The sequence below is a fragment of the Takifugu rubripes genome, chromosome 17 (assembly GCF_901000725.2).
Source record: "Takifugu rubripes chromosome 17, fTakRub1.2, whole genome shotgun sequence".
In the NCBI taxonomy this organism is placed as follows: Eukaryota; Metazoa; Chordata; class Actinopteri; order Tetraodontiformes; family Tetraodontidae; genus Takifugu; species Takifugu rubripes.
In genome coordinates this window covers 2,639,303-2,664,635 of record NC_042301.1, presented here as the reverse complement: position 1 = coordinate 2,664,635, position 25,333 = coordinate 2,639,303, and the positions used below count along the sequence as shown (strand labels likewise).

Genomic DNA, 25,333 nt, shown 5'->3' with positions numbered 1-25,333 from the left:
TCTCAGAGAGGATGTAGTCGAGACTCAATCAGCTCCGCTCAAAGTCGTTAACTGAGTTGTGAAATCGCACGAGACAGAACATTTGTCACTTGTCCATCATGAACGCTAATAGAATAAAAAACCTTGGGGCTAGAGGAGAAAGTGGGGCTCACTTTACCACTCTTTAAATGAATACCTGATGAGAATATTCTGTGTTTGAGGTCTAATCTTGTGCTTTTGGATGCAGCAGGTCAAATTAGCCAACGTGCTACTTGCTGAGCGTTTGGGTTGATGTAAGCGGCAGAGCTGGGATGGATGGGTTCCATCGCTTTGGATCAGACAGAACCCAGAAACCTCATTCCCCGCATTTCTCTGTGGGGTGATAAGGAACGTTGTAGCATAACTAGCTCGTACCTCCCACGCCCATTTCTACGCTCCGCAAACACACAGGCACACTCTGCACACCCGGCATCACCAGGGAATTTGCCCTTTTAAAGATGAATTACATTCTTTTTCCTGTCTCTGTCTGCCGCTCCCTCTTTTACACACACACACACACACAATTTAGAAAAAATGAGCAGGGCAATCTGTGACGTTTTCCACAGTGCTTGAGCTCTTTTACCCTCCATTCAGGAGAATATAACTGTTTTTCCTGCCCTTTATTCTCCCTCCCGATACATTTTTTTCTCTGAAGATGTGGTCAGTGGCTCCGTCTTTGCATCTGCATTCAGTTATAATTAGTTTTCCGAAGGGGAAGGCCCACTGGACAGCACATAACAAAGGAATGTGACCTGACTGTCACAGCTGATAGAGGCATCTGCAGCCTCGTGTGTTCATTCGCACCCCAGCAACAGCCCGTGGTAGAATTCAGCTGCTAAATGCCTCCCACTCCACCACAGGGGCCAGTAAATTGCCCCGGCAATTCAGGTTCGACTTAAATGCATTCTAGCAGACACTTTTTTGGGTTTGCAACTCGCTGACAGTCTGAATATGATGTTTTATCGTGGCCCGTGAGCACAACGGTTCGCAATTTACAGTGGCAAAACCTCCTTCTGCCCCAACTTTCTCCCTTTTTTTGCAGCCCAAAACTCAGATATTGTTGAAATGTCACCGACACTTTCTGCTGCCTATCCCCACGAGTCGCACAAATGATCCCGGATCGAGCGGCGCTGTGGCTAATTTGCCAGATTCCTTGGGTGTTCTGTTCTCACTCTCATCCGTTATATATTCTCATCAACTTCAGTTGATCCGGACCGCCTCGTAACGACTGACTCATTTTCCAGCAGTCATCGTCGGTACATGAAACGAGGGAGGAGAAGATGACGGGTCGACCCGGGCCATATTTTGCCACGACTGTTGTCAAAAGGCTGCTCTTATTGTGAATTTTTCTGGCGGTAAACAGAGCCGCCCTGTGAGTTTCAGGACAGCGTGGACCCAATTAAACTGGCATCTGGCCCTGATGGCACCTGCGTGCCCTTGGCGGTGTAGCCTGGCAGCGTAACAAGCTGATAAACAGAGGGAACCGGGCCTCGTATTCAGGACGAGCAGGTTGATTGAGTGCTTAGTAGAGAGCCGGTGACCTCCTTAGCTTCTCCTCAGTGACAGGAGAGAGCAGGCGGAGGAGAAAGAGGAGGACAAGGGACGCTTTGTTTGGCTCCAGTCTGTTCTGTTCCCTACCTCAACTTCCATGTCTCATTTATTTGGACCGTATCTCTTAAGAGTTCTAAACACTCTGATAACACCAAACTCGTGCACCCCAGCATTTCACCCGGGTCACATTGTGGTGCACGAGTGCGGCCGCGGTTGCCGTGCAGGACTCGTAACATTTAACTGCTGTGACAGAGGAGAAGGCTGCTGAGTCAGAAGGTGTGTGTGTGTGTGTGTGTGTGTGTGTGTGTGTGTGTGTGTCCATGTGTGAAGCGGGCAGGCCTTCGGAAGAAATTGATCACGGGGGCTTAAATATCCTGTCATTTCGGACCTGAAAAGTAAAGTGGGACATTCCTGCGTGTCTTTTCTCTTATCCTTTCTACCTTGGAGCCTTGGAAGGAGCTTTTTAACTCCCACACTCGCACCCTGTTGCTGTCCATGTTAGCCCTGCTTTTTCTATCTCCGCACACACGCGAACATCTGCTGGATTTTTGCATTTCTCGCTGCTTTTGCCACATTCTGCATCCTCTTTCACCTACCTGGAGGCTTTCTGTGTGCCTGTGTTTGTGCGTGTTTGTGTTTGTGTGTGTGCGCTGAGGCAGCTCGCCTGAAATCAGATACTTGTAACAGGTACGCTAAGACCCCCACTATCTGTGTCTGCTGAAATATGTCATCCGGGTGATGTATTTTGGCTCCAAGCCTTAACTCTCGAAGCGCGGACGCGGGGATTACACGCATGTGAAGGCGTCAGGCCCCACTGCATACGACCTCAGACGGGATTTTCTATGGGTTTGATGGGCCGATTTCTAAGCTTTTTCCTCTTTGAGTCTCCATCTGTGCACATTTCATCACATAATGTCTCTATCTTCCCCTTTCCCCGACAGAGGGGCCTCCTGCTCACTTTACCACTTCCAGGAAGTGGGTAAAACCAGTCTTGAGTTTCCCCCTGCCTTCCACGTGTAGAAAATAGACCCTGCCGTCACTCTTGTTTAAAGTGTCCTCACGCCGGAGTGGAAAACAAACAGCGGAGCCTCCCTGGCAGCTCTGGGAGGAGGGGGGGGCACTTTCCTGAAACATCCTGAGATGAGAAGGGAAACGTTTTCGTTGCGTCGCTGTGTTTCACAATCTCCTGCTGATAAACACAACACACTGATATCAGGCGGTTTAGCTGCTACCAAAGAGGAAGCACAATTATGCCACAATCAGGGTATTCAGGCTGAAAACTCTTCTAAATCGAGCCATGACGATTCCTAGAAAGAATGTCCAGTTGCTTCTTAGAAATCAGCATCACTCATGTAACGGCTTTGACTCCCCCTCCCTCCCCCCCTCCCTCCCCCCACACCTCTTTTTGGAGAAAGATGTTCTCGTCCTTCCCTTTTTATGCCGAAAAATTCCGGGTGTGCTGTAAAAGCTGGCACCCCGTCAGCGTACACAGGCAGAAATCGCAGCGACGCAGAGGCCTTTTTCTGTTTTCCTCTCTTTCCTCTGTTAGAAGCGTCCGTTTGAAGCTGTTGGCCTGTAACGAGATATTTGATCGTCCCAGTCATGAGACGCCGTTTTAAAAGTGCGGTCTGACTTGCCAGAAGAAAAAATTCAGCGAAATTCTTAGAAATTTTCTCCCACAGCAGCTTTCTTCAATTTTTGGCACATTTGTGCATGTGTGTGCCTGTGTTTATGTGTGTGTCTGTGTGTGTGTGTGTGTGTGTGTGTGTGTGTGTGTGTGTGTTTCAGGAAGGCTCACTATGCCAGAAGGGCCTGAAACAATAGAGCACTTTTTCTTCCCTCCGCCTGTTGCTCAGTGTTGCTGCTCAGGCCTTTGCCTGCAAGAGCAAAGGGAAACTCCGAACTTGCCACCTCCTGCCCCCCCCTTCTTTCTCTTGTTCTCCACACCCCCCCCCCCCCCCCCCCCCCCCCCCCCCCCCCAACTGATGAGTCAGAGAAATGTGCTTGGCTCAGCTCCCACCGCCAAATGCAAACTGAGGCCTGATGAAAACGAAGTGAAACAGACAGAAGATTTCTCTATAAGAACGTTGGCTGGGCGGGGGCATTAAGTTATTTCAGATGTCCCAGGGTTCAATAAGTGCAATAAAAGAGAAAGATTAGTAGAAGATGGACCCGGTAGGTTCGTGTTTCTCAAGTTATTCCTGCATGTTTATGCTGTACTGGGCTAGTTTTGGGAAATTAGGTTCCTGCCAAGCAAAGCAGCTAAGCTGTGTTTCAAGGCTGAGTTTCCTAAAATAAATGCTGATAAGACTGATACCGTGTGTTCTTGATACAAGAGGCCTGTCTAAACTGTTCTGAATCAAAGATACATATTTTAGAAATATTTGCTCATTTATAATGTAATGTCTTTTTATTAATTATATTAAAAGGTGATATATAATAACAGTTCAGTGTTATTATTTCTGACAAAGGTTAAGTAAAGAATTCAAAATATCTGCTTTAAATATAGTTTATCAGTAAAACCGCTTCATTGGGAAAAAAAAAAAGGTTCTTAATCCTTTCAAAATTAGAATGAGGCTGAATGTTATGATGACTTCAAATGATGAGAACACGTGAACATTTTTCTCGAATTTCAGCTGAAATGTCGGCATAACTCATAAATAGCTCTGCGTGTATTTTTGCTTTTGCTACGTCCTGGGTATTGCATTCTACTAACAAAGTGAGGACATTTTCGGGATACTTTCACTTGTTTTCACAACCTCCGAGGCCGTTTGAGGGTTCAGACATGGTTTAAAGGTCAAAGGTTAGGGCTGGGGGGCTTAGTTGGAGTGGTAAGGGTAAAGGCCTGTGTCCATGAAGGAGTCCTCACAAAGATACATGTACAAGGGTGTGTTTGTGTAAGATATTCATTAAGTCAGGTTTCTGTAAGACACAGAAATGTCTTAAGTTAATCACAGTTTATTCTATTTAGTATGCTCCTACCTTGTTTGTTAAATTATTAATGTTCACGTGCTTATTGACACCTGGTTCTTGATTCGGTCGTTGTGTCGGATATGTGTTATTTTCTGCCACATTTGCATGTTTTCTGCGCGCCTGTGAGACTTCCATTGATCGTTTTCTTCAGAACTTGCACAATAACAACAGAAGAATTGCTCAGATATTCGTAAAAACCAAATTTGTCACATGACTGACGAAACCTTCTCCAAAGAGTTCAATGTGTCGCTCGCTTGGCAGGGCTGTGCGGTGCGTACGGTTTTAGATTTGGCTGTGATTTGCAGTCTTTGGCTAACTCCGATAGCTGCTGCAGAGCTAGCATTGTTAATGGAGTGGGGGGGTGGCTGGGTTTTGTGCTGGCCCTGCCTGCTTTCTTCCCTGGAACTTCCCTGGAAAGCATCTGTTTTGATCTCAGCTCAGAGGTATTGTTGTCCACGTTCGATATCTCACTGCTGTTCAGTGGCCCGTGCCTGACATCCGTGCAGGGAATCACTCAGGGAAGCAGTTTAAGTCACGGGGAACAGCGCGATTCTGTCGCGCACAGATCCAGTCAAACTGCTGGCAGCAGTTCTGTTTAAGGAAACACTCTTTCAGTGTTTATCCAGAACTCAGGAATGTATGCATGTTAATGCACTTTTGCTACATATGCATACAGTGTGTGTGTGTGTGTGTGCGTGTGTGTGTGTGTGTGTGTGTGTGTGTGTTTAATTTCCTCACTTTATGGCATGACAAAGGGAGAGAGAGAGAGAGAGTGTGTGTGTGTGTTCAGGGGGATTTATCTTGTTAAGAGTACTTTTTTAACTGTTAAATTCAGGTGTCCCTGTCAGCATTCCAGTGTGGAGCAGTTTGTTTAAATATGACACACACACACACTCACACACACACTCACACACACACCCCTACTGTGTTAAAGGCCTGTGGATGAAATAGTTTGATTAGTAAAGAGAGAAACCAGCAGTTCTGCCTGTTTTTCCCAGCAGTTTTCTGTCTTTTCCGCCTGAGAAGAAGACAAAATGTTGTCCTGTCTGTCAAACAGTGAACTGGTATCTTTAAGCTCCACATCTTGGTTCCATCTGGACTTATTTGGGCTCAGCATATGTTGGATCGGAGCGTGCCGCAGAGTAAAACCCCAAATCTGCCGTTCAATAATTACTTCAGACAGAATAATTTTAATAAAAGTCGGAGCGAAACACCAGAAAATCCCAAACAGAAGCGCTAACGGGCGTCTGAGGTGGTTGCCACTGTCGATGGGGACGTGTTTTCACGGACGGGCCGGTGCACTCCCCGTGACCTAGATTACTTCACGCTACACATCTCCGATGCAAAGTTGAAAGTAAAAACAACTGTCTTTGCTTAAACAAAAAATGTGTCAGGGAAATTCCTTCGTGACTCACAGTCAAGCCCTTCTGAATCTGGGTTGGTGGAAGTTTTGGCAATTTGCGCCGCCCGTTGGTCTCCTCCTCGCCCTGTCTGTGGTGAGCTGACAGGAGGGATGGACTGTGGATACATTTCCAACCCCCACCCCTCCCCCGCCCTCTTTAACGCAGATACAGTCTCGGGTGATGACTTTGACTCATCCTTTTTTCTTTTTTCTTTTTTTTCTTTTTAAGCGACCTTCATCCCCTTCAGTGCTAAGAAAGAGTTAAATTAAAAAAACATGCTGTTTAAGAGCAACGCAGTGTGATTTAGGAGCCTTTTTTTAATGGCAGAGTTGATATTTACGTCATTCTAGGCTGTGGGACATGAATTGATGCAATACAAAAGGCCACCAAGGAAATTTCTTCTCACATCAGGCTTAATTTCCTAGTTTACTACAGTGGCGTCCTCTCCTTATTGGCCTCCTGCGCATGAGATGGTCCGTAGTTTTGGTCCGAACATCTGAACAGACGTCGTCGCATTTAATCCCAACAATGAATTTGAATGTCTTCCCCCCCAGGATCCACGGTTGGGCATTTCCCCCCATATAAATAGCTCAACAGTTGTATCATTTGCAGTAATGTAATCTCGCGTCCCAAAGAGTGCGAACTCTAAATTTATCCACCGAGTTTGGTCGTGAGCAAAAACTTGTAAATCACCGGACGCTTTTTAGGTTGATTTTTTTTTCATCCTCCTCATCATCATTTTTGGAAGCTGATGGGCTGAAACTGAAACCAACCCTCCATTACGGCTTAAATAAAGACGGCTTCGGTCCTCATAAGGAATTCTCAATGGTCAATAAGCGATAACTCGGTTGTCTTTTGAAGGAGAACTCGACCACCCGTCTCCACGGCGATCACCCAGGCAGATTAATGAGTTCCACGAGACAAATTTGCTCAAGTGACATTAAATGGCAGCTATTTTACTCACTTTGGGTCCAGTGAGTCCTCAAGTGGAAGTGGAAAAAGCATTATTTCTGAACATGTCAGGATTTAGATCTGCAAAGGGGTCAAATGATGAGTCGCGTGGGATTAAAAAAAGGCACCTTGGGCCTTTTTTTGAGGAAGGAAGACACTTGAAAATAGATTTGGTTTGCTCGCTTGGTTTCTGCCTTAAGATCCTTCCTTCTTTTTTTGGCCCCCGTCTTTTTTACGCGCTCGTGTACACGCAGGCAGCTGCGCGGTGCGGCGGGACGCCTTCGACCACTTTGGCTCTCAGGGGTTTTCTCACAGCGGCATCGGCGCGGTGAAGGAATCCTCACCGGGCAGCTGGCTGCGACTGATCTGGTGTTAGCCACAGCCGCACGATGTGCTCCTGGGATTGGGAAGGCGAGAGGTGGGGATGGGGGGTTCTTGTGTGTGTGTGTGTGTGTGTGTGCGTGCGTGTGCGTGTGTGTGTGTGTGTTTTTATTCTTCTACTTATTCCATATTGAAGGCCAGTTTTCAGACATGAGGACCTTTTCACTGGTCCTTTAAACTTCAAGGGTAATTTTGAGGGTTAATTCTTTGCTTCAAGCTTCAGGTTAAATTTAAGGTGGTTTTTTTGGGAAGTTCCATTCAAACATCAGAAATTTAAAATTGTCTTTGTGTGTTTGGAGGTTTTGAATGGAGCTTTTGTTCCAATGTGACTCATTATGTTTTAGCCATGGTTGGTGCCTGAATGGAGACATGAAGGGAGGGTGAAGAGAACAGACACACACACACACACACACACACACACACACACACACACACACACACACACATATACACACACATATACACACACACAGACGCTCACACATGTTTTCCTGAAGTGGCCCATGCCACTCCTTGTCACCGAGGTGTGAAAGAAACCTCCACTTGAGACCTTCCCGTGACCACCACGCCGCGGCGAGGTGCTCACACACTTGTTGCACCCTCCGCCCCTCCACTCCAGCGACATTTGCCATGGATGTTTCAAAACCATCTGACCTGGCTGCGCTAACAGGTGGCTATTTTGAGAGATGGATGGCAAAACCGTCTGCTACCCACTGCGGCCATCAGGAGGAAGTCAGGATCGCGAAGAGGGAGTGCGTTCCTGACATCGAATGGAAAGTCCTCCCGCCGGCGAGAGTGCGTTCACAGCTCCGGCTCTGCAATGGCCAAGTGTGGCGTTAGGGTCAGGTGTCACTGCTGTCCATAGGGACCGGTGTTGACATTTGAGATTTTCCTCTTTTGCACAAGGCAGATGCTGAACTTCCTTCCCCTCCTCGTTGGCACGTCAGCCTCCCGCCTCTAATAGTAGCACCATTTTGGTTTGGTTCAAGCCCAAAAAGGGGGTTTTCCTACCAGCAGATCGGAGCGGTTCTCGCGCTGGTTTGTGACGACACGCGCATCCTTTTGATAAACACATCCTTAAAAGACTTGGTGCCGGGAACAGGCACGAGGGGAAATAAGCGTTCGGGTGCTTTTAGCCAACGAGCTAATGAGTGAGGCCTCTCTGTCTACTTGTATCGCAGCTTATTTGTACAAATAGAAGCATTTACGTGGTGTGTGAAGCTCATAATAATGCTAAAGAAGCTAATTACTGAATGCTCAGTCCCTGCTTGTCAGGCCTGTGAAAGAGGGATTTCATTTGATCCTTTTACGTGTTCTTCTTTCAGATTTTGTAATCGTGTTGCAATTCTTTTTGAGCTCGGCTAAGATTTTCATCCCACTCTTTAAGGGAGAGGACATACTTTAAAAACACACACATTCACTGGGGACTGAGCTGAGGAGCAAGTAGGCCAATTCCTCCTACAAATTATCTTAATGTGTCCCTCGTGCTGAAGGTGTGGAGCTGCCAGCATTGTTCACGAGCTACACTGGACGCTAACAGCTGAATGTATTTACCAGTGCGAAATGCGGAGCCAACGGCAGACATTTCAGATGGGTAAAACATTTCGCTTTCGCTAACGTGATGAATTTTTCGCGCCGAGAGGCGCCGTCTGATCTTTTATGTCAGAGCACTGCCTGTCTGGCTGAAAGGCCGCGCAGATAAGGTTCGTCCACATGTTCGCCATCTGCTGCCGCTGGGCTGTCAAGGTGCCGATCACAGGTTGCGCCGCTGAGGTCGGTCACGTGGCGCCGCTAAAGCGTTGAACCCGCAGCCGTGATGACATGGTCACATGATGCAGCTCTTCGAGCAGGGCGTGTCACCAGTCCTCAGCATTTGTTTTTGTGAGGAATGCCAAAAAAGAAAATGCTTTATCATCTGACCGCTTTGAAATTCAGATCTCGTCGTTGTTCATTACGTATTTCTGTTCGAACGGGGCTTCGTTCCATTTCCAAGCAGCTAAACATACTTATTTTTTTTGGGTTTTCGGAGGAGTTAATAATTTGGCTGGGGAATTTTGAAGGAATCTCGTGCATTGCCAAGACCTCTCACTGCAGATTCTTCAGACCCGAATAACATCGATATCAAAACATACCAGAAAATGCATAAAGAGTGTCGAGAATAAACATTGGAAAGTGTTTTCAGAGTCTTATTCCTTTCTTTTTAATTCCTACAGCAGCTTGTTACATTACAGAACGTTAAAACCTGTGATCTGAATTCTCCAACATTTGTGTGAGAGAGCTGTTTATTTTTTTAATGCATGGAATGTCTGACTCATTAGCTCTGTGTGTGTGTGTATGTGTATCTGTGTGTGTGGGTGTGTGTGTTTGTGTGTTATGGTGTGACTGTCATCACACAGGCTGAGAAAAATAAGTATAGCTGAATCATTTCTAAATTCCTTTTCCCTCACCAAATTCTCTTTGCATAGAGAACAGAGGGGGAATTAGTGCATTTTACAGTTGAAGCATGAAATTACACAAGGTTGTTTTTTTTTGTGAAGTTCCATTTAAACATCAGAAATTTAAATTTGTCTTTGTGTGTTTGGAGGTTTGTACAAACGCCACAGAAAGATTGTTGGTTGCTTCCTCTCACCACCACGTTCAAACTGACGTTCAGACAACACATTTTTCAGTTTTTTACTGATAAAAGACTTAAATAAATGACTGAATCGTGCTTCAAGATTCAAGTTTATTAGTCACAGGAAAAAAGATGTGTAACATTAAAACCCCACATTATCAAAAACAATCAATGTACCTTTTAGGATTTTTTCAAACATGGATTATTGTATTCCGACATTTAGTTAACAATCGAGTTTATAGGACATAAATATTTAACAAAGCTGATGTTTCAGTGTTTACGGAGGGAGCTGACCTGATGTCAGAGGTCACCAGAAGACCACAGTGCAGCCATGTATCAGCCTTCGCGTGTGTCTATCCATCTTTCCCCCCAAGCCAGTAGAGTTTGTCATGGACGCTTTTACGAGCCTGTGATTCTCAGCCTCCTCACTTGATCATCATGCCGCCGTCCACGCCGCACCAGACAATCGCTTCTTTTTTCGGTTTGGCCGGCAGATGATCTCAGTGCGGCTGCAGCGCGGGACAGGAACACTGTCCTCCTTTACAGCGCATCTGATGGTGCCGAGAGCCGCTGCCCGGAGGTGCTGCCTTTTCAGCGGCGTTGCCCCGTCATGGGACACGAAGCTGTTACACGGACATGGACGCGGGACACTGGGATCCGCTGTTCTCGCGCTTTTCTGCTCACTTGGATTTCACACTTTGGGGGTCACACTTTAACATGCTTGTTTCAGTCCTCACAGAGGGAACAGTCAGAGAAGAGGATCAGCAGTCAACTTTTTTAACCCTCATCTGCGGTCCCTCCCTCCTCGCTCCTGTCTCTTTTGCTGCTTTTCTAACGATGACTTCCTCTGGTTGCACATTTATTTATTTCTGATACAAAATGAGGCGTTTGAAGTCACGCAGACCCCTCGCTGTGACTTATGGGCATGCTCATGAAGCCAGGGTTGACGGAACCGCTGGAAACCAGCCGTTGATACGTCGGTCGCGTCATTTCCTCTCACGTGTTGATTGACGAGGAAACTCAAGGTAATCTCTGACAGGCCTTGTTCGTGACGGGCATTTATTCTGATAATAACAGCGAATCGGGCCGGGTTATTTGCTTGAGCAGTAGCTGAGATGAAGCAATATTTCATCTCAGTTCAGTATTGTTCTCTTTTGAGCCATCAGGACATTCACGTGAACTATAAATCAGCCCTTAAAGACATCAGGCCCTCTCAGTGAGATATTTCTAGGGTGTAAGCATAATCATTCAAAAGCTTTATTCTTGTTAGCCATGGCTTTAAAGCCGTTTCATTTACTTCCTCAACACTGACGCTTTCCTCAGGCTAAGCAGCTGATGTATTGACAAGAAGCCGCCAACATTTTATGATGTTGAAACCACGAGACACGGCGTGGCGAACGGGATGGAGACCTCATGACTGCCGACAGGCAGGGAGGCACAGACTCCCACGTCAGCTCTCTCTGTGGGACGCTTTTGTCTGATGAGAGGTCACGCACCACACCCAATTCGAGTCATGTGCTCTTCATTGCATGTCCAGCAACGCATGACAGCGAGGATGAGTTTCGGGTCACATCTGTGCGTTTGAGCCAGAGACGGGGAATACAGTGACATTTGTTCTCGTCTTCTATTTAAAAATACACGTTTCCCCGTTGGTGTCTTTCTCCGGCCTGCGTTAGTGTGCAGAGCCAAAGGAAGAGCAGAGCTGTGTCCCAGCGAGTGGGTGCGTTTGGTCTGGGTCAAGGCTCTTTAGTGCTTCAAGACCCCAACTCGGCTCTGGGGGACTCTTATTCCAAACCCACGCACTCTTCTAATAAACCCTGGACCACATCAACATTCCTGGACTAATGTAGACGCACAATGTTGTTACTCATGAACACATTTTATGGCAACTTTTACATGCGCACAGGCGGGGAAAATACATATCAACACAATTCAGCTGTAAATATAAGCATCATCCTTAACATATATAAATTATATACCTAGTTATGTCTGAGATTCCTCTTCTTTATCCAAACTGTTCACTAAAAGCTGAACTTCAAGCACATGACAAACTGATATTAGCACATCCGCATCATACTTTACAGTAACTGTAAATGTTATTTTACAGACACTTACAGTTGTTGGTTTTAGCGGGAGAAAGATGCGTCAAGATAGTCGGAATGTTAGTTGAATTCTTGGGGCGATGTGGCGTCAATAGCTGCTCAGCAATCAAAAGCAAGACTGTATTTTATAGACATATAAAGTGAAAAAGTACTGGTCCGAGAACATAGGCATGTGGAACTCCAGAACATTTGTTATTCGCACAAACTGGGAAATGTGGTTATAACAGAAAGTATAGAGAAATATAGCAAAATAAAAGGCATGAGAGCATTAATCTAAACATCATATATCATAGTATAACCAGTGTGACAACATATTACACTTATATTAGTACACTTGAATACCGTCATGTCCCATCACGTTTCAGGCTTCTCAGCCTTCTATGCCAACCAGTGAGCAGCACCCCAAGCACCCCAAGAGGAGGCATTGAAAGCGTGCCCTTTGGTTAAACGGTGGGCACCGTTCGCTCGGCACTTTCTCCACCATTTCTCCCCTTCCCCCATCTTTTTCATTTGTCATCAAGACACCAGAATGAAGCTGCTCCGTGCACGCTGCTGCCGAAAGTGAGAAATGAAAGCAAAACGACAAATTTCCCTCCTTGTTCCGGAAAATTTAAAAGTAAACTACTGTATATGTCAAGTCTATTTTAGGTACCATCCATCCCCAAAACACCAATCCTTTTTTTAAAAAAAAGAAGCAATACGTTCACTTCCAGTCACTCAAACAAACATGTTACATAATCTTCAAGCTTATAAATAGGAAGCGCTTTTGGCTGTAACTATTGTTGTTTCTACTGGGGCATTGTGTGAGGGGCTCTTATGGGCAACAAGTTGTTGAGGGACTTGTGAATACATGGTTGGCTGACATTTACTCGTGTGACCATTCCCTCATTGGAACTCTGCCTTTCTGTAAAAAGACAGTAGAATTCATTGTTCTTAGTAAACACTCTAGGTTCACAGACACATTTCCCTTTTCTCCAACTATTAAAACCTTAATCTAAAATGAAAATGGGATTATTTTCTTGTTTACAGGTGGAGCTAGAGCCAACGATTGGTTACCAGCGAACCGTATCACCCCTGATCGACATTACTTGGTCTCCATCAGGAAGCAGGAGTCCAACCAGGGAGAGACACACCTAGGCAAGGCTAGCCCGACTCTAAGGGGTTGTAACTGGACCCAACTGCAGCACAAAAACAGCAGTGGTGAAGGGCAGGCGGGTAAGGCAATGGACGCGACGTGCTGAGGCCGGCAGCTCGCGCGAAGCGAAGAGCGCACTCACTCCAAGACGGGGTCAAATGTCAGGAGAGGACCAAGCCGCCACAGGCAGACTAGAATCAGGAAAGGCAAAACTGGCAGTCAGGGACAGGAAGCTGCTGCCGCATGTTTGCCTGGACAGGGACGAGAAGAGGTCAAAAGAAAGCTGAGTCCAAAGCAATAAATCCATAGCATAGCAGCATATAGGCAGACTGTTCCTAACTGTTCTGCATCGATCTCCGGGCCTCTGCTGAACTATTGTCCTGTGATTTAGCTGCTTCTTCACACGCTGTCGAAGAATGATCTCGCCTGTATGCGCAGCGCGCGTGCGTCCTGCGTGCACGTCGTCGGTTAAGCTGGGAATTGCGAGTGTGCTCACTTACGCTTTACACGTTTAGATCGAGGGATCCACCCAGCTGATCCGGCGGCACAACCATCTCGACCTGACTGGAACAGAAGAGGGCTCCAATGAGATGGCATGTTCCATTAGAAGTAGGAGTGTGTGTGTGTGTGTGTGTGTGTGTGTGCGTGTGTGTGTGTGTGTGTGTAGTGGTTTATCACACTGGACTCTATCTGTACATGTAACTGCAAGCCTGCATGCTGTATGTGTTTCACACTATCTGTGAGTGTGTGTCTATGCTAGCGTGTTATAAGGAGCACGGGTTATAATTCACTTCAGCCGAGGCCCCTGGCAGGGAAAGCTGTGGGTCTGGCAGGTCTCAGCAGGGCTTTAAAGAACTTCTGCAGCTCAGCAAGACTCCGCTGGTGGCTACAGGCCCGTCTCCATATCAGGCCTAAGAACTGCTCAGCAGAACCCCTGACAGGGAGGCGTCCTCTGCAAAAACTGGACAGTGTCATCACGTCATATTATTAGCAGCCGTGTTAGCGTCACATTAGCACCGGCAGCTATCAACGCTGATTCGCAGACGATTTGCCCGTTTTCAAAGGTCGGAACGGGGCCGCGGATGTGCCAAACCTACGTTAGAGATCAAGCATCCGCAGTTACTGCCTGGATCTTAAATTGCATTCTATCGGTGGCTGCGTAATGGTTTGCGCAGCCGCGTATCAAATTTCCAAGTATGTGCAAAGTATGCGGCGGACCGGGCTGGTTAATTTATAAAGTCAAGGCTTGGAGGACAAAGTTTTGCTCTTTAGCCAGTAAAATTGTGCTTTATTGGGCCTTTAAATTCTGATATGTTCAGCCTTGTTATGGCGATAAGAAGCGTTCCAGCTTTGGCGCGCGTTGCATCCTGCATATTTCACACAGCCACTGAAAAGAAACACCAAATTCTAACTGGGAATCGGAGCGATTCTCCAACCAAATCCTGCTGTTGAGGCCTTCTCTCTCCTTTCACGTCTCCCCCTTTCAAATTAAATGCATAAATCCCTGAAAGACATGCCCAAAAGTGTGCTATACGGATTATAAAGCGTAATGTAACACAGTAATATATGGTGCAAATAATTGCAGAGCACAATGTAATGACTGAATAATCAGTCACGGATAAAGAGAGACATATTTAACAGACGTGAAAGGAGCAAAAGAGGAGCCATAGCAGAGTTAGATTTCCCTGTTCTCTATTATTTTCATCACATAAACTATTTTGTGCTGCTGTGTTTAAGTAGTGCTGAAGCTGACACTGATTAACCCTCATTTCCCCTCAAAAATCATACTTTGCAGTTCATTTCCTTTTTTATTTATCCGTATTTAATTTCTTCCAAACTATTGCAGCAAGACTTTTGTTTTAAAAATGATTACATCTTATGAAAATGCTGCGACAGCTGGCTACATGATAACCGGTCTGGTTTTGGAAAGATTTTCAAAGCTCGGTTTTATCGATGTTGTCGATCGTGCAATGTGATCCCGCGACACCACTACACACGCGTAGGTCACAGATGACGGAGGGGTGGAAGTTGTAGTAGAGTGCAAGATGGAGTGAGATTGAGGCTTGGGCTTTGACCCAGATTTTAAATATGGCCTCTGACAACCTGATCTGGCTGCACTGCCGTGCGCTCTTCCTATATTTCCACCTCTATAGGTACCTGATGAGTCAGTGCGACCAGGTTTCCTCCACAAACCAACATCCAAGCAGTTTATTCTTTGCACCTTCAGCTACAAAACTTCCATCGCTGCTGTACAACACACACACGCACCTAAAGTCTGCACAACAAAAGAAGGAGGCCGAGAGAACCGTGGGTGAAATCTCTGGCAGCGGATGTGCGCATCCATCTCTTAAATGTCCATTTAATCCAAGCAGGAGCGAAAGCCAGTGGAATTTTCAGACTTTGCTTTGATAACTAGTGTAATTAACAATTCACAATGAAATCAGATATAAGAGGAATCCGCTGAGAATTTCAGTGTTTTTTGTTTTTTTTAGTGATTTAAAGCCTGACTTGGGTTTAAAAAGCAACGTTGCTTTAGCCTGGTTCATCTTTACCTGGGCGATAACATTCTGTGTACTTTCTTCCAAATGCCCACTGGAAAAGTGATATTTAGCAGCATTATCAGGACCTGAGCAGAGCAACAGAGAGCCGAGGAGCGGAGGGAGCGGCGGGTGGAGAAGCGCTCTGCACCACTCCGCTCTGGCTCCATGTTCTTTGGTGACCTCGCTGCTGTAAATCTAAAAGTAGATCATTTTTTCCCTTGTTTCTTCTCGCCGGCACTTACAGACGGTTCTGACAAAAGGAGATTATAATACTTTCTATAGTCCTATTAAAAAGCTTTTGGCCACTCAGAGACAGATATTTATCTGCCCGACAAGTACAGAAGGCAAATCCCCATTTTCAGATGCAGATGCTTTGACTTTATCGTGAAATATTACGTTTAAATAATACATAAATGACCTTGTGTGCATCCCTTTTAGTTGACTGATGTTTAGCTTACTATACACACATGCATTGCTTTAAAAAAAACAGATTCTAAAGCTTCATCTTTAACAGGAGACAGTCAGAAAGAGTCAACTTTCCAGAAAATGTGTCCATTGAATCCACTGGCACCTCGCACGCGTCCATCCAAGAACCAGACTGACCCGCTGCAGTTCTGCTGGGCTGACAAGAGTGGATCCTCATGGAGTTACTCTGACACTAAAGGTATTCTTATGTGTAGCAGCATCACAGCTTCCTGCCAAAGTCTAACCTAATAGAACCTTTCAGCCTTTAGATTCACCGCTGACATGCAAATCTGTTATTTGCTTAGGTAATTGCCTGCGACATTACGTAACATACGGTCCTCCGTGTCTCAGGTGGGGGGGGGTGGCGCTGGGATTTGCATCCGAGCATGATCAGATGTCGTCTTTGCTGAGTTCCATTATGTAGGACATAATTATCTGAAGCAGCATTGTGGGAAAAAAAAGTCATCTCCCCCCCCCCCCTAAAAAAGAGACTATTATGTGAGTCTTAGCTGTGTGTCTCCCCTTTCCTCCCCTCCCATCCCACTGATTGAAACTGGTTAAACCTGTGTTAATTATTCCTGTGGAAATATTTATCGAGCTACTGTACAATGGGGTGTTTGTTCAAGCTTTGATATTTAAAATAATGACGTTTACTCGCTTCTTTAATAGCTTCTTAAACACAGACTCTGCTAGCTTTGCTCTGCACTGGAGTCAGTGTAAATGGGAGGGGCAGATAAGCTGAGCTCAGCCTCTGAACTGCCTAACCTCTGCCCCCTCCTATCCCGCAGCTCAGGAATGGCGATGACACATGACATGAGAATAAATTGATTAATGAAATGGCTGCTAAAGTTGCAGTTGCTAAACTCTGCTGGACGTACTGCAACTCTGTTCTTATTACCTTCGTTTTAGTCACGCTTGCGATCATGTTGATAAAGCCAGAGCGCACGGAGCCTCTGAAACACATGCACATACTCAGAGGAGAGATGCAGGTAGCCAGACTCAGAAGCCGCGAGCATTAGCGCAACTTGCAGGGTTGTGGTTCTATTTAAAGGGATGGGCATGCTGCAGATAGAGCTGGCCAATATTTACTGGTGAGCTTAAGTGCTGCTGGGAGTTGGTTATTGTTTGAACTGAGCCGGGCTAGCCTGGATTTCAGGTTGCTTATGGTAGCTTTATATTTAAAATACACACAAGAAGGGTGCTGAAGGAATGTTTGCTGCTTGCAAGTAATCAAACAGTACGTCATGCATGTGATTGATTGGATGGATTCAATCTGCTCAGGATAGCCCAGGTGACGGGACCAAGTCTGACTATAGTCTCCATAGTATGGTTGATAGGAAGGGACTGGGGTACCAACATAAAACACTTTATTCCGATCCACAACAGCTGCACAGGTTAGAGTGAGAAACAAAAACACAGTCGCTGATATTTCAATCCCGTCAGGCTCACATATGCTCTGCAGATCGATAAAGGCCTAAAAAGCACCGAGGGTTTAAAAGCGGATGCACGCTGTCTCTCTTATGAAAGCCAGCCATGGAGGGATCACACGATCCCCGTGATTGATGATCATGCCAACACGGTGACCAAAGACATTTATGCTTCCCAAGTGCGTTGAATAACCGCCATTGACGACTTTAATGGAAGCGGAAAACCTTTTTTTTTTTTTGTAATAGAAGAAGGGGGAAGATGGGTTTTCCCTTTTGTAATGTCCTCGTAGCCAAGCTTGGCACAGAGGTCTTCTGGACAGGAGCACGCTGGCTTGAGCCAGACAATGGAACTTCAAGTGCTCCGCAGTGAGAAGACAGGGAGGATCACAGCCAGCATGCGGATCTGTCATGTCCCCGATTAGCAGAAAATGTGTATTCCCTTTTCCTAACTGCATGGGTTGCAGTGAAAAGAAAACATCTTGCCTCTGATGCTGCTTTCACATTTTCAGTTCCAACAAGCGCAATGCTGAAAGTGGCCAAGTGCGTGCTCTCTCTCCGCTCGCAAAACTGTGGCGAGGACGTGGAGTCGACGAGCCAACCAGCCGACTTTCCATTATCGCTCCTGGAGAGGCTGCGCACACCGCCCCAGGTAAGGGCTGGTGAAGTTTTTGGCAGAGGAGCAAACGTCTTTGGCAAATGATCTTTCTACCCAAACAAACCTCTTTTCTTTGCCCTCGCTAGCGCACATTTTCCTTGAATCGGGCATCTGCCAGCGGCTCCACGGAGCTCGTTGTTGCGCAACAGCACCGGGGTCCACACGAGCACTGAAGTCCGATCAACCACGAATGAAGTCTGCCAGCAAACGACTGGAAAGCGACCTTCCCCCGGCTGAGGCTGGCGAGAGAGACGAGACGAGGGGCGGCTTTTCAGCGTGCTCAGAGCGGCGTTCTATGACTGGCGCATCGGCGGAAACTTGAAAGGAAAGTCACAACACAGGAGAGGTCACGTCGACGGCGTGCGCCTCTGTCACCACATTCCTGACCTCTGAAGACCACCTTTTGATATACTCTGGGGGAAACGGCCACACACCTCCCACACCTATAGCTGAAGCCTGAGTCATCCCTCGTTTGTTTCTGACCTTTCAGTCGGCCCGTAGAGCGCAGCACAGCCTCGTAATGTTAGCTTTTACTATTGCACGCTGCAGTAAGAGCGCTCCAGAAGGATCAACTGGAATTTGTGTCCCTCTGAGGTTTATTTATTAACGCAGGAATCCATCCAATAGTTCCAACTGCAGCAGAACTGGGCCGTACAAGCGCAAACCAAGACAACGGCTGGTTTCAGAGGTTTTCTAGAGTTTCACTTAATTCGGGTTGCGCTATTTGTCTTTGAGGCCTTAGCAAGCAAAGAGCTCTTTGACACTCGGTCAGAGGTCCCGAAGCATCTGCAGCCCATCTGATCACAGAAAAACAACCGACTCCTCCGACTCAGAATCGCACGGTTCCATCACACACTGACGAACCTCAGAAATTATGACAATCCACAGATTTATTTACGGACAGCAAACGCATATTTATGAAAGGAGGTGCCAAACCAGCAGGGATGTTCCGCGTGCGGGTTACAGAGACCACGAGGAATGCACGTTCATCGCGACGTCTGACCGTCTATATGATGTTTGTGGAGATGGCTGACAGAGGACAGACACGCGCAGAGGACGGCAGCGAAGGCAGCAGCCCATTAATCTGGCCTAAGGGATTCTGACGAGGGAGAAAGGCCATCGCAGATACGCGGTGGTTGATTACCATCCTTTGTTTATTCTAGTCATACCAAAGACCGGCCGCGCCGCCTGATTGGCTGAAAACAGGTCAGCGGGGTTCATTCTCATTTTTGAACGGCGCGCAGAGGGAATATGCAGAGGGATGGTCCTGCTCCACTCTTTTTGTTGCTTTTGTCAACTATGTTTGCTCTGGATTGGAGGGGACCCACACTCTAATGGCAACCTAGGATGCAGAGAGATCTGAAACTGCAAAGTGGGGGCTAAACGGCGTTTATGGGTGTGCCATTTAAACCTGTTGAGTCATGCCATCGTGGCGCGGTCGTCGCCTTTCAGGGCCATCGATGAAGAGTAGCCGTGGTGTGTTCCTGTCCTCTGTCTTGTCTTTGGAACAGACCTCATATCTGCCCATTTTTCACTATTAGGGTGGATTTATGTGGCCTCAATGGTTGCAAGGCAAAAAAAAACACCTCTGTGTTTGGTGTAAACACACTTGTGAAAATGATTTCAGGTCTCCTTTAGGAGATGTCACGGGGATGATTAACGATTAAATATTTTTTAAACGGTTGCCTAATTCAAAGCAAGATCAGGCGGACCTGTAACGACTTGCCCCCAGTTAAAACACAACGGGGGGAAAAGCAGAAACTCAGACGAAACAAAGTCCAATGTTGACACCAAAGCTGACCCTCCCACCGCCAGATACAGGTGTTTCTGGACAGTCTGGTACCTGCCTGTTTGCAAAAACACACAGTTTAGACACAGATTAATGACCCTGAAACTCATTCGGCTGAAAGCAAACTGGGCTGCGGCGGCTGAACTGGCCTCCACCGATCTCTATTCTTCTTCTTCTTCTTTTTTTTGCCTGAATGTGTTACGGTGGGTGTTGGATAGGTGGGAGCAGGGGTGAACGCGCTGTCAGCCTTGTGATGCCTGTATGAGATTCCACACGCTGCGATGAGTAATTTCGCCAGTCCTCCTCCATCGCCATGTGCTCCGTGGCCCTGAGTCATTGTGCACACTTTCCCTCACTCCCCTGGTCTGGCTGTCTCTCTCTCGCTGTACGAGCATGAAGAAGACTCTTCCTTCTTTTGGTAACGTCGATCCCAAAGGAAACGGAATGGCCTCCCTCCGATGACTCACTCTCCAGCGGAGAGCTTTGCTCCTCGCTACCCTCTCTACAGCCACAGCAGCCCACCTAACCACACCCAGGACCGGATCCAAGTTCTCCACCGCCTGTCTCTCTTTTCTGGTTCTCTATTGGTCAATACTCGATCACCATGTCCTCTCATTTAGCCGCCGCTGGACTCCGCACGCTCCCTTTTGGTCTACCTTTGCCGCTTACCTTCCGCTCTGCCTGCCTTTCTGGGGGTTTTTTTGTCCCTTGGCACTCTGCAAAGTCAAAAAATACAGAAGGACGCAGTTGGGACTCTCCTGTCTGCATTTTAAAGCGCAAAGACCGGGGCGGGAAGATAATGACGCTGTTATTCACGAGTCTCTTCGAGGGGCAGCATTAGTACCGTCCGTAAAAATGATTATCTCCCCCCTCCTTTTTTTTTGGGTGCGGATCGAAACAAGCGACTCTGCCTTCAGAAAAGAACGTTGTCGAACACAGATTACGGAGACGGCATGTGTGCGGCAGTTGCCTGTTGCACGTCCTACAGCTGGATTGGCTGAGCTGGAAACCTTAAATGCAAGCCATGCCTGCACCATTGTACATGACCACGACCACACTGAGGATGTGAAAGGATAAAGAATTTGTTTAAGAGGAGATTTGTTGACAATTGCAAGAGCAATAAGGATTTTTAGGGGCATTATGACTGGGTTAATAAAACACAGCTGCCCCTAAAAGTCCCTCACTTTTCTTGCTGCCTTTTCTTTCTCCCTCCCTAAACTTTCAGTGTTTCATTCCAAACATTTGAGATCAAACTACTACATAGTTCTGGCTCCCTGAGTGAGCACCCAGCATCTGGAGAAGCGTCTTCTGAACAACAGCAACAACCTAAAGTGGCGAAACGCCTTTAGCCCGACCTTTAAACGGCGCCGAGGTCACACGTGCGAGCCTGCTTCGCACCATTAAAGAATCGAGTTCACAATGGCAGGGTTTTCAAGGTTGAATTCAGAGCAGAATGTCCAAGAAAGGAGCCCTCCGCGTGTTTGTTAGACATTCAGCTTGAACAACAAAAGGTAAACACAAGCTGAGGTCATTTGACTCGTATATGTTTCATATATGATGCCCACAGTGATGTGCAGTGAGAGACACAGCCAATTTAAACCCAGGAGTAAGACTGGGGGCGGGATAACGACTATTTAACAAGCGGATGTGTTGCCTTGAGACAGTCGCGGCGAGAAAATTAAACGATGTAAGCATAGCTGTGCGGTCGGTGGCGCGAGGAGTCCGAGCGGGCCACTTAAACAATGCAGAATGCCACTGAGAGAGGCCTGGCAGCCAGCAGCAGCCAGCGCTGTTTAATATCACAACTTTAATCAGCACGCTTGGTGACTATCCCAGAGCTCCCCGTAGCCACGCTGCTTATTCAAACCAGGCTCATTCCACTGAACCTCCCTTACTAGGCCCTCCGCTCGCTGGCTCGGACTCTCCTGCAGCATATAAGGAGAGCTTTTTAGCTGGAGTGGATTTACCCACACTGCGAGATTTGTCACTGCTCTTTAGCGGGCCTACGTTGGCGGCAACTATTATAGCTGAGTGCATCTCAGGCTCGGTGTGTTCGCTATATTTGAGCTTGGGTTTTTATTTAACACACTAAGAGAAACTCCTTCAAGCAACGACAACAAAAAATAAAAATAGTTTTAGGAAGTGGCATAATCAGAAAGAATTTAGCTGTCAGGTTTTAATTTAGAAATTGAGACAAAAAAAAGCAGATTTATGCGTTAAAAAAAAATTAAATTAAAATTTACAGGCAGATTAAAAAGATACTGACTGAGATGTTAATTCAGCACCCAATTCATGCCATCATTAAATTTTACTTGCGTTTTTATTTGCCGAGGGGGTTTTATATTTTAAAAAAATCCCAAGCTTCAGCAAATGTCCTATCTATGTGTCACTTGCAGTGGGGGGATGTCCGCCGTGTCTCTATTAATTACGTAAAGCATCTAGTGTCAGGACGCTAAATTCATTAGCGAGGCATGTACAGCATGCTAGGGTCAGGACAGATTTAGAAACCCACCTCTAAAACAACTCCAATCTCCTGAGATCTCTAACCTGGAAGATCACATTGGAATTTGGATTTCTTCTCAAGCTTCAGCTCTAAGTTTTACTCATCTTAATTCAAGGAGGTTCAGGTTGGCTTTCGGAACAGTTTGTTTCGAGCAAAGCTTAAAAATGAGGGGGGGTCGTGGCGCCAGGTGGGGAATGTAGGCCGTATGGTTATAGTAATTAATTAAATGGCGAGTTGCTCATCATCGTGTGCATCAGATAGAAAGGGCCTCTGCACGCGAGAGGGGAGTCTCTCCTTCACAAGGCTTTAAAGCTCAGGTTTATGCTAACCAGACAATAATGAGCCAATGACCTCCACCATCTGGAGGATACATTCTCCATTTTAATACAACTTTGAAACACCTGCAGCTGTATCACCTTCATATCATGGTAAATCCCGCCTTTAAAAATCACAGCCGAAATAAATGGCGCGTTTACGGACCTTAGGAGAACCTTTATGCCGCATGAGTCTATAACTATTTTTGCTGCGCGATTTTCTTCTCCTCTCACTTCCCATCTGCTCTCAATCGCTTTCCTTTCCAGCATTCATACGTAGCAGAAGTGCACTTTCTATAACTTGGAGGTTACGTGAGCCAGAGACTGGGACTTTGTAGGCCAGTTGAACAAACTGAGGACTCACCTTGCCCGCAAAGACCCAGCTTCTGACACACACACATCATCCTTGTCAATCATCATCACCAAACAGCAGCAGTATCATCATCATCATCCTCATCATCATGCCCAAATCAGGAGCTTAGGAAGACACTCCAAAGGTAAATGCGAGCTAATGGAGGACAGCTGAGGGTTTCGACTGTGCCCACCCTGATACATACCCGCTCATCTGCTGGTTGCCTGGAGAAGTAGGCGATGCTCCCTGGTTATTGTTACCTAGAGCCGGACAGGTGTCAGCATCCCGCAGCATATGGAGACTTTGTCTGCCTGGCTGGGGCAGATCGCGTCAGCCTGCGAAGTTTAACTTCACCGTCCATCCGCCAGCACCAGCGCCACCCCAGTAATATCTGATCACTTCATGCTGCGTGCATCCCAAATTTACCAAGATTATTCTTTTGGAGAAGGGGGAGATTTTTTTTTTTTTTTCTTGGAAGACGTCGCACAGTCCCCCTCTCCCCCCCAGCCTATCTTCCCCTCTTCTGTCCACGGAGGGAAAAACATGCAGACGCAACAGTGTCGAGGTTTGTGCCAGTCTCCCCCTCCCACCTTGGTAAAATGTTTCTGCATTTCCTACCCAGACATTCCCGGTGCGCGCCAGCCGGTCCCCCAATATCCATTGTTGAGAGGGACACACGGAGAGAGAGAGAGAGAGGATCCTGGTGCTGCCGCCGCTGCCGCTGCTTCTGCTGCCATGCTGCAGCCTCAAAATTATGGGCAGGGTATTCCCAAGCTTGAAGGAGCAAATATATGGTGTGGCGCCCTCGTGTTGGGCCCTCCCCAAAAAGGACCGGTGCTGAGTGGTAACCTGGTTATTTTCAGCGCGTCACTCACTCGTCTCCAATTATAGGTTTCCGTCAGGGGACGCAGCGGCCCCGGACCTTATTTCCTATTATTCAAGAAAGCACTTAAGAAGACCAGAAATCCCTACGTGGAGAACTGTGCAAGCATGTGTGTTTGCCTGTAACTGCACACATTGTCCTGCGTAGCGTTCGCTCGTCCGTCCGCACGCCGCCGCGCCGCGTCCAGCCGCGTCTCCGTCGGCGCGTCTGCGTCTCTCTCAAGGTGTTCCCCGTTTTTTATCGATGCTGGTCAGGAGGCAGCACGCATCCCAGGTTCATCACACCTCTCATGTTACGTCCCTGACCAGCGGCGTGTTGGTGCGCCGCGACCCCTGGCGGCGAAGGCGCGCAATGACGCGTTGCTTGCGCGCACGTGTCCAACACAACCTTTATTGTTTCCTTTAGCGCGTGTCACCACGTGAAGCGGCGTAATCTCAGGGTGTGTTCAGGCCCTGACGGTCGGAAGGATTTCATTTCTTTTCAGACTTTAATGATCAATTCTTACGTGTTTTATGACGCAGCCTTTTTAAAATTCTCTTTGTCTTGGGTGAAATTCTGCTTTTTAGTGGGACGTTGCATCATTTTCCGTGAAGTGCATGTTTTTGTCGAGCACAAAACACATTAAATCAAGTGTTGCTTAAAATTACTAGTTGCTTCGGAGGAAAATTGAATTTAAAAATGGTTTAGGCTGTTTATGCAAAGTCACGAAGCTTTCCGTTAATTCTGGGTAACAGTGATGTTATCTCTGTTCAGTCTCACATTATCACTCGTTTTTGGTATTTTATTTCATCCTTTATCATACTTGAGCAGTTTTTGACTAAACTGGGCACAGTAACCGACAACGTTCGATGTGTTTTTAATTATTTTTGCTTGCTTCGCGCAGGATATTATCCAAATCTTTTATCGTTTCTTTCCCTCCAGATCAACCTGGGGAAATTTCAGTAAACTCTAAATAAGTACGATTGATCAGCCCGTTTTATATATATTCTTTAATTGATTAATTAATTTACTTTAATTGAAATCGAATTTGGTTTTTCTTCTTCTGTTAACACTTCTTCCTTTTCCTTTTAATAATCAGTTAATTTCACCCCTCAAATGTGAATATTTTCCCCTTTTTTCTGTCTGCCCTAATGTTTATTCTATGCCAAAATTAAATAATCGAGCTGACACTAAATAATTCATTGTTCTTAGAATCTTTTATATATGTATATAGTTTATATCATGTTTAATGAAAGTGACAGCTTTATCAACATTGGATTTCTTACAAATAAACAAAT

At 46.5% G+C, this 25,333-nt stretch overlaps 1 long non-coding RNA gene and 2 other non-coding genes across 5 annotated transcripts; all 3 read right to left on the bottom strand.

The window, feature by feature from the left end:
* Positions 1-9,991: 9,991 nt before the first annotated feature.
* LOC105417609 (uncharacterized) lies at positions 9,992-25,166 on the bottom strand. 3 transcript variants are annotated; one of them, XR_003891517.1, is made up of 2 exons: positions 23,379-25,166; positions 9,992-16,290 (listed from the first exon to the last, which is right to left on the bottom strand). It is a non-coding gene; the product is annotated as an uncharacterized lncRNA (long non-coding RNA). The 3 variants fall into 3 exon arrangements; XR_003891518.1 differs by having other exon boundaries at positions 9,992-14,089; XR_003891519.1 differs by having other exon boundaries at positions 9,992-14,089; positions 23,792-25,166.
* Positions 21,105-21,199, bottom strand: mir365 (microRNA mir-365). The gene has a single exon (NR_105313.1). It is a non-coding gene; the product is annotated as a microRNA mir-365 (primary transcript).
* Positions 23,128-23,215, bottom strand: mir193 (microRNA mir-193). Its single transcript, NR_105314.1, has one exon. It is a non-coding gene; the product is annotated as a microRNA mir-193 (primary transcript).
* Positions 25,167-25,333: the final 167 nt, after the last annotated feature.